The sequence below is a fragment of the Dipodomys ordii genome, unplaced genomic scaffold (assembly GCF_000151885.1).
Source record: "Dipodomys ordii isolate 6190 unplaced genomic scaffold, Dord_2.0 Scaffold59, whole genome shotgun sequence".
NCBI classification, from domain to species: domain Eukaryota; kingdom Metazoa; phylum Chordata; class Mammalia; order Rodentia; family Heteromyidae; genus Dipodomys; species Dipodomys ordii.
This window is the reverse complement of record NW_012267275.1, coordinates 2,677,515-2,687,003: the sequence shown is the minus strand read 5'-3', so window position 1 is coordinate 2,687,003 and position 9,489 is coordinate 2,677,515. Positions and strand designations below refer to the sequence as shown.

The 9,489-nt window shown below is 35.3% G+C and overlaps 1 protein-coding gene across 1 annotated transcript in view; it reads left to right on the top strand.

Annotated features, from left to right (window-relative positions):
* Positions 1 to 9,489, top strand: part of Mctp1 (multiple C2 domains, transmembrane 1) — a 541,169-nt gene that overhangs the window by 82,935 nt on the left and 448,745 nt on the right. The gene's annotated exons all lie outside the window — the stretch shown is intronic.

Genomic DNA, 9,489 nt, shown 5'->3' with positions numbered 1-9,489 from the left:
TTATTTATTGGGCAGTTGTTTCTTTGGGGGTTTGTTGTTGGGGGTTTAATTTTTTGAGTTCCAAGTATATTTTAGATATGAGACCCTTGTTCGTTGTATGGCTAGTAAAGATCTTCTCCCAATCTAACACAGATACTTTTAATGTAAGCCTTTGAGCAGGTACTTGAATAGTTCCCTGGTCTATACTAGTAAGTATATTTTTAGGTTTCCATAATTAAAGCAAAATGGGCTTTGATCTTCAGTCTCCAGTAACTTACAGATAAGAATGAAATAAGCACCAGCCTGGTTACTTTGTTGTGTGTGACTTCTTTATGTTTGTCTGACTCAAATTTCATATTCTTAGTGCACCAAATGTGAAGGTTAATTCTCAATTCCATTGGATAGTAAAGGTTTCAGATTTTAGTTCCATAGAATAAATTTTCATGAGTTATGTTATCAAAATGAGTTAATTCTCAAACTTAATTAAGTTCACATCTCATTAAATATCTACCAAATAATACATAATGAAGCATACTTTATGCTTAAGGTTTATTAAGTCATTATTTTCTCTGCCTCATATCTTAATTTCCTCTCCCTCCCTTCCTTGTTCCTTCCCTCTTTCCATTCCTCTCCTTTCATTAATTAAGATGATGAAACCATTCCTAGAACTGACTTCCTGCAGGATAGTTGGAGGTTCCCAGTGCATAGCCGTTAGAATTCAATGCTAATTCCAGAAGCTTTAAGTGTTAGAGGGCTGTTTGAATACCTACTAGACTTCTCTTTTAGGCTCTAGTATATAAGGAACCTTTGCCTTAGAAATGCATTCTATTAGCTGGGCACTAGAGGTTCACCTCTGTAATCTTAGGTACTCAGGAAGTTGAGATCTGAGGATGGTGGCTTAAAGCCAGATTGGGCAGGAAAGTCCTTGATACTCTTATCTCCAATTAACCACCAGGAAAGTGGAAGTGCTGCTGTGGTTCAAGTGGTAGAGCACTCTCCTTGAGCTGAAGACCTCAGGGACAGCACCCAGATGCAGAGTTCAAGCCGTATGACCAATAACAAAAAAAGAAAAAAGGAAGGATTCTATTGCTTTATAAAAACAGCAGAGGTGAGGCAGTTAAAGACCATTAATTTCAATTAGCATAATTTTGTCCAGTCATATGATGTGTCTTTCTTTGGTTATTGACCTTGTCGCCACTGTACTGTATCTAGTTCTTTCTTCTTTTACTTCATTTTTCTTTTTCCATTGGTTTGTTCCTGGCAATCATTGTCTTTGATTCTGGTACCTTCCACCTTGTATATACATTTATCTGATTTGGGGAAGGGAAAGGGAATAACAAAATGCTGAAACAAGAACAAAGGATGACCCATTGCAGCAACGATACTCACAAGACACTATGTCAGAAATAAACTTTCTGACTTCGGCATGGAGGTGGGGGAGTGAAGGAGGGAAGGGTTAGTGAACAAAAAAGAAAGAGGTAACAATGTTCCACAAGAAACGTACTCATTACCTTATTCATGTAACTGTAACCCCTCTGTACAGAATCTTTACAATAAGATAAAATAATTTTAAAGGCCATTAAAAAGCATGATATAACTATGATTTAGTCTCTGCACATTTCTCTCTCTTGCCATGTATGGACATTCATGTCACCAGTCAATATTTTCTAGGTCATTTAATCTCTTGGCCTATCAGTTCATACTCTGAACATGAATGGTAATCAGAATTGTACAGTCAAGGGAGAATATGGGAATTTAGGTCTACTTCTGAATTGGCAAACTTATTTACTTAAATCTTAACAATAACAACTTGGCATTTGTGGGGAAAATTATAGACAGTGCAAATTATTTTACAATTAATTTCAGTGGTATCTCACTGAAGAAATTTGGTTCTTACTTCTAATGCATCTTGTGGTGTGGAGACATACTGCCCCACAGAAAGGATTTTTTTTCCTTTTCCTGGATGAATTGGCTTTTTCGTTCATAGCTCCCATGACCTTGATTGCTGTGCCCTGCCCTTAAAGGGCCCTTTGAGAGGAATGACAATTCCTCACTTTCGTTCTCAGTTGTCCTCACTCTTTTCTGACACTTCTAAAGTTTCCCATAGAATTATCTTACAAAATTGTAGTAACAGGAGTTTGATATGTATAAGATTCATTAATCATATTCAGATTTCCTGGATTTTACATATATTCATGTGTGTGTGTGGTACATGCACATCTCCCACATTTCTTGTTGGCTGTCTTTTTCTGTAAAGCCAGACTAATATGCATAATATATATGTATTATATAGACATTCTTTTTCTCTTTTGAAATAAAAATACATTGGAGATAAGACTATGTATTGCTCATGATTTTGTGCCTAAGACATAGAGTGAATGGACATTATACCAAATACTGGTTAAAAAATGCATTTTGTAGTTGGAAAAACAAAATTCTAACATCCTTTATAACCCACAAGCTTATTTGATCTTCTCAAGTATGCAATACACTTTATGAATAAGAATCAGCAAATTTTACAGAGAACAAAAAGGTAAACCAAGAAACATTTGACCATAGAGCTAGTTTCTTGACTTGTGATGCATGTTTTGTCCCTTTTGTCCTGATGTTCTTACAGCACTCCGGGAAAACAAAAAAATAATAGAAGCATCAAGGGATTTTTGGCTTTGGTTTTGAGAAGAATCATTTAAAAATATTCACTTCTCTGAAGCTGAATTAAAGGTGCCAGGATATTGGAGTCTCTAACTTCTGACAGGTACATGGAGTGGGTGCGGCATTTGCAAAGCCCTCACGAGGACCACCTTGTTTATTATGTAGAGGAAATGTCGCTGCAGAAAAGCATTTCCCTTTACACTTAAAAAGCAATTGTACTGAAAATCTAGGCTGGACCAGAAGCTATTTCATGTAGTTATTATCAAAAGCAAATGCTGTACTTCATATTTCCTATAATACAGCACTCAGGGTTTTGTTTTGTTTTGGTCTTTCCTATTGCTAGGCAGATTTGCTTTGGAGAGTCTTCTAGTTCTTTCCATAGGCTAGAATTCTAAATATATTTTCTCCTGAGTTGGAAAGATAGTTTCATGAAGAAGTAGAATTGAAGGGTGCCAATATTTGTGGAAGCAAGTGCTAATCAACCACACCCAAGGAAAAATAAACGGAGTCTAAGAACATGTAATTGGTTTAAAGCTTCTTGTGCTATTTCTTGGGTGTGTGCTCTACTGAAAGGCAGTGAGTGATCATAGCTATCTGTCTTCATTTAAAGCATAATAGACAATAATAAAATGTGCTTGTCTAGATACTCAGTAAAACCTAGAAACATAGTCAAGTATTTTTTAATACTGATGAATGAATTGCAATCTGATAGGATAATTTTCATTTATAAGTTTTAATGTAAAAAAGGGGTCAAAAGCCCAAAGAATTTATATTGCCTTGCCATAGTACTGTAAGAAAAACTTTAAACATTTTTATAATTTATTTTCCCTTTATATTTATTCTCTTATTTATTTGTACACAGGGTTTTCAGTTCAGTATGTCAGTTTATGATCACAGTGCATCTCAATAAATATCACCACTTTCATCATTCTCCTTCTTTCCCAAACCCATCAATTCCCTTAAATTAGCTAGTTCTATTCTCATATAGATATGCATATATACATACACACATATGTATACATATATGTATACACATATATTCATATATATACATAGAATAAAATAACTATTTCCCCATCCTTCCTCTCTTTCTTTGTAGATCACCTCTCTTGACCTCACCTCTCACTGACCTCTAGTTCCAGCTTCCTGGTATTCATTTTGTTAGACTATAAATTAACATCTGTTTTCTTATAACCTGTCTTTCAGTGGAATTAAAGTTATTTGCTTAAGCATACATCCTCTGCCATTCTCTATACAGTTATTTAAAAAACTAAGTAGTGTCAGGTGCTTGTGTCTTATACCTGTAATCCTAGCTACTCAGGAGGCGGAGATCTGAGGATAGTGGTTTGAAGCCAGCCTGGAGAGAAAAGTCTCTGTGAGACTCTGATCTTCAGTTTACCACTCAAACACTGGAAGTGGTGCTGTGACTGTAGTGATAGAGTGCTAGCCTTGAGCACAAAGAGGCTCAGAAATAGCTCCCAGGCCCTGAGTTCAAGCCCTACAGCTAACAAAACAAAACAGAACAAACAAAAAACAACTAAGTAAGAATGATAATATTACAATAAATTTTAGGGTAAGGAAGATAAGGAGAAAAGAATTGGAAAAATACAGACTATGGCTCAAATTATACACATTGGAAAGTAAAAATGGCTTTCTAATAATATGTATTGTGTGAAATTCCTAAATATTTAACCATTTTAATCTTAGCATAAAAATTAGTTATCAGCAGTTTATTGAGAGCTTGTTGATGTCAGGCTCCATAACTCAGAATTCGAATGGCAACTTCTGAAGTAGACTCCAGCACAGTTCCTATTTTGCATGAGTTTTCTGAGGAACAGAGGTGATGTAATTTGCCTGAGATCACATTGCTAGTCAGTAATGGAACAAAGAATAAAACAGACTCACAACACTTTCTAGATGAAATACTGTTGGCCACATAATTTACCAAATTATTGGCATGATTTTTATTATATTGGTACTTTTCATGATGGCAATATATGTAAACAATTATTTTGGTATTGTGCCAAACAATTTCTGGATAAATTTTATAAACCTTTTCAGTTTTTAATCCAATGGATTCTAATTGAATAAAATATATTGAAAAATATCAGTCAATACCAGTCTGTTAGTTATGATAACATGATATTTGACAAGAAATATATTTATTAGATTTAAACATTATGATCAAAATCCGTGCATGGATAGTACAAGGTAAAGAATTTGCATGTCTTTTTTGGGATGTGCAATTGCTTAACAAGCTTTATTGGAAACTTATTTCAGGAATTCAAGCTGTACACCAAGAACTTTCCCTTTGAGTTTTTCTCTTAAGCCATTTTAAGTTAGATGCCTTAAAATCAAAAGCTGTGAACTTTTTTACATACTTATAGAACTAAAACAATGATTCTTACTACTTATCACCTCAATATATTTTCTTATTAACCTAGATAAAATTTTAATTGATTGAATCTTTACTATTTTTAGTTTCATGACTTTGCAAATATATTTCACGATTGAGCCAAAGTTAATTTCCTTTCATGTGTAACTTGTGTTTCCTGAATAATTTTTTCTATGTCCTTAGTTTCCCTTGAATCTATCTAGGGCTTTTTACATTCTCCAAGAGCTCTATAATTTTTACATGGTCAAACTTACCAAATCTGCTATTAATATTTTTGTTTTCTTTTTGGAGATATTTCTTCTGGAGCCTTCTATTCTCTAGCTTCCTTCCCTCTGAACTAATTGCTCTTTAGGCTTAACAAACCATTAGCATCCAGGAACTTTTCTCTGCTATCATCCTAGAAGTTCCTATTGCTTCTCTGTTAGGTTAGATCCACTACTTCATCAATGTTTTTCAGATCCCTCTGTTTCTGTTGAAGAATATCCTGCGGTAGTTTTGTGAGAAAAGATAAATTAGAAATATTTCACTACTTTTCACATATAAAGGTATATTTAATGTACCCTACCATTCAATTAATTGTTTTAGGCTAAGAAGTAATTTCCTTTAAAATTGCAGTCTTATTCTTTTAACTTGTAACTTCAAATACTTATTTGAGAGGTTCAAATAATTTTGATATGTTTTTATTCATAGATTTATGGTATTTTCCCCTTGATTTGGTATTTCATAATAAAAAGGATATGTTTAGAAGACATTGGACTGGACACTCAGATAATGTTCATATTTAAGGAAATTCTTTTGTAGTTACTCCCTTTAGTTGCAGGATGAAACTCTATCATCTTTATTCTATAATATGTTTCCAGACTGTTAGTGTACTTTTAGTAACTAAACATTACTATGTTGACCCTGCAATAGTCATTGCTAATGTAACTTACTTTCCAAATGTCAAAAACAAGTAATATCTATACCTAGTTATTTTTATTTAATTCAAGGAGGCCCTGAGTTCTAATATAATGAAATCATTTGTGAATTTCATTGGCCCCAACATGAGTGAGTCAATAATGTGCTTTCCCAAGGTACATCTTTTGTAATTGTTCTTTTGATAAGCAAGCATTATGAGCTTTGGCTTCTATAGGACATCTGGAAAGCAATGCTAAAGAATAGAGGAGATATCACATCTCTCCTTACTCAACTATTTATCTACTCAGAAAACATCTATTGTGTGTATTATGAAGTGCACACCTCTAAGTGAAAGCAAAATGCATCTCTTAATAAATCTCTTACAGGGCTTCACATAGTGCCAGACATTATACTCACATCAACTAAATAAAATATGAAGGATGTGATCATTCAAGTGGCTCTGTGATAAAGTCCAGAGGAAATGTGTTGTCACTTTGATAGTTCAGTAGAGCACAGTACAGTACTTTGTAGATTCTTACTAGTACAGGAAGGTGTCTTAAAAGTAACATGAATTATAAGCTGCTTTTCATAAGAAAGCAAGCTACTGTGACTACTGTCATAGTGGTATTTTCTAAGAACCTAGCTGTTAAGTGTTTTCATGTAAAGCACATTTACCTGCCAATTTATTGCTTTGCTATTGGAGAAGATTATTTTATATAAAGAGCATAATAATGCTTTGGCTTATCTGGAGCATTTAAAGCTCTGAGAGAGAGGGAGAAAAAGAGAGACAGAGAGGGAGAGAGAGAGAGAGAGAGATTGAACATCATGAAGAAAAGTAAACACATTAAATCTGCTTCTCCCCAGGGCAGCAAGTGTGGGAAGCCAAGTCTCCCTGAGTCTGAGCAATTTTCACTTCTATATGGGACTGGAGCTCACTGTTAGTGATACAGAAATCAGAGGTGACCTTTTGTCACTTCAAATATATCAAGAGAATGCTTTATAGTAAGACAACTCAGAGAATGCACCTTATCAATAGTAGCCACAGATTTAGTAACAGTCCCCACAGAGACAGAAACTGGTAAACAAAATGTGCACAGTGGGGTTATGGAAACCTTGATCAGGAGCCCAGCTAGAAGGCTGTGTTGCGGGTCATGGGTCATCCTAAATCCTGTGAAGGAGTTAGATCGAACTAGTGTAAAGTTCTGAAAGTCTTTGTTTCAGTTCATCTCAGGCATGAGGAAGCAAAGAGGGAACTGAGGCTTCATTTGGAAGTATAGAATTTGGCAGGCTAGGATAGGTTGTGGCTCATATTTTTCTGACTGAGAATCAAGGACCTTCAGAATTAACTGACATCCCAGAATAAGGGAGAATTAGATTTCTGGAGACAGCCAGATCCTCTGAGGACTCTCTACTATTAATATGAATTTTTATTTTTTATGAACACATAGTATTTAAGATCCTCCAATCAATTCATAACCATGAGCATGGTCAAGATAAACTTCTGACATATTGGTTTGAATACATTATCAGTTTTTTAGAAACAGTTTTACAGAGGACTACAATTACAGAGGACTAACAATTTTGTGTGACCAAATTGTTTCTATGACGCGCTAAATACAGTAATACAAAGACAGGGTCCCACTTAGGTTCAGTGGTTTATCTCACCAAAGTACAAACAAAATGTCCTAAGATGATTATTGTTTTTATTTCCTTTTGTTGCATGCTTAGGCATGAATGAATGAGTTTTCACCAAAAATGTCGTTCTTCTTATTTGTTACATTCAGCTGACTCTGAGAAGTTACTCTTTAGCAAGGGATTACATTTTAATCTCTGTTATATCTGTGTGGAGTCATGTGGCTACTTCCTACCAAAGAAGAATCTGCCATTGCTGATAAGAACATTCAGAAAGTTGGTGTCTTATTTCTTACCAGTTTTCTGTTCCTATAACAACTACATACCTGAGGTCACTAACTTACAAACTTCACATATTGGAGGTTTCAGCCTCTGACTGGTTGGCCTTGTTGTGAAAAATGTGGCAAAGTAGCATAAGAGGCAAAAGCAAGGGATAAAGCAAAACTGCTTATCTCATGGCTAAGAAATAAAAGTGAGAAAGAGAAAGGACCAGAGTTCCACTTTCTTCTTCTGGGACACTTCTATTGGCCTAAAGACCCTGCTATAGTTCCCTTAGTTCTTAGGATTCACTCTCAGTAGTGCCAACCTAGGGAAAAAGCCTTTAAAATGGTCTTTGTATAAGATTCAAGGCCCAAAATATTTTTTGCATCATTCAACTGGAAGCAGGGGATTCCTTCCAAAGCCCATGGGATGAAAGAGTCACAAAATAGGAGGGGTTTGAGTCTTTGGGTACCACATAAAGAAAGACCATCTACTTCTAGAATCACTGATACTACAAAGGGAGAAATAACTTCTTTGTGTTAGATCACTTAGAGTTTGTGTTACAGTGATTAGTGTTGTTACTTTCTCTTATGAATAAGAATTAAGAAGAATAAAATATTAAGAAGAATAAAATAAAAATACAAATGTAGCCGGGTGGGGGTGGCTCATGCCTGTAGTGTATACCTGTAATCCTAGCTACTCAGGAAGCTGAGATCTGAGGATCACCTTTCGAAGCCAGCTGGAGCAGGAAATTCCACGAGACTCTTACCGCCAGTAAAATACTAAAAAGAGCCCTGAGCAAAGGAAGGTCAGGGACAGCACCCAGGCCCAGAGTTGAGGCCTTGGAGTGGCAAAAAGAAAAAAGAAACCAACAAACAAAACACACAAGAAAGATGCTCAGTTAAATTTGAATTTTTAGATACATAGCAAACAACTGTGATATGTTTAATCATTCAGAATAGAAATAACTTGTTGTTTATATTTATTCCTAATATAGTATTATACTAAAACTATTATCTGAAATCCAAATTGCACAGGGCAAACTGTATTTTCTATGACAGCTCTAAAATTCTGAATAAATGAATTAAAGCATTAACGATATAATTTCATTTACAGCATTTGTTTGAAAGCATTTAATTTGAAAGAGATTAGTTTCTGATTAAAATAATTTTAAAAAATCCTACACTCTATGATGAATCACAGTGTAACCCTTTGATATTTATTGTTGCAGACTGTTTTTCATTGTGAGGATACCGTACAGAGGAGTTACAATTACATGGGCAAAATAACGAGTACATTTCTTATCGAGCATTTTTTTTTATTTTTTATTTGTGAAGATACTGTACAGAGGGGTTACAATTACATGGGCAGGATAATGCGTACATTTCTTACCAAGCATTGCAGCCTCCTCCTTTGGTTTACCCTTCACATCCCTTCCCAGCCTCCCCCCTCCCCCCCAATCCCAACCCTTCTCCTCCCCCCCCTTCCACCCCTCCCCCCGGACCGACGTTGTAAAGCTCGTTTTGGACATGACAACTTATACTTCTCGTTGTTGCATCAGGTCCACTTGTATCCTTAAACAACTGTTTTTTCCCCCTCTCCTCCACAAGTTATACTGACATCAAATATAGTGAAAGCAGGGGTTATACTGTGGGGGAGGGACATACAAAGCA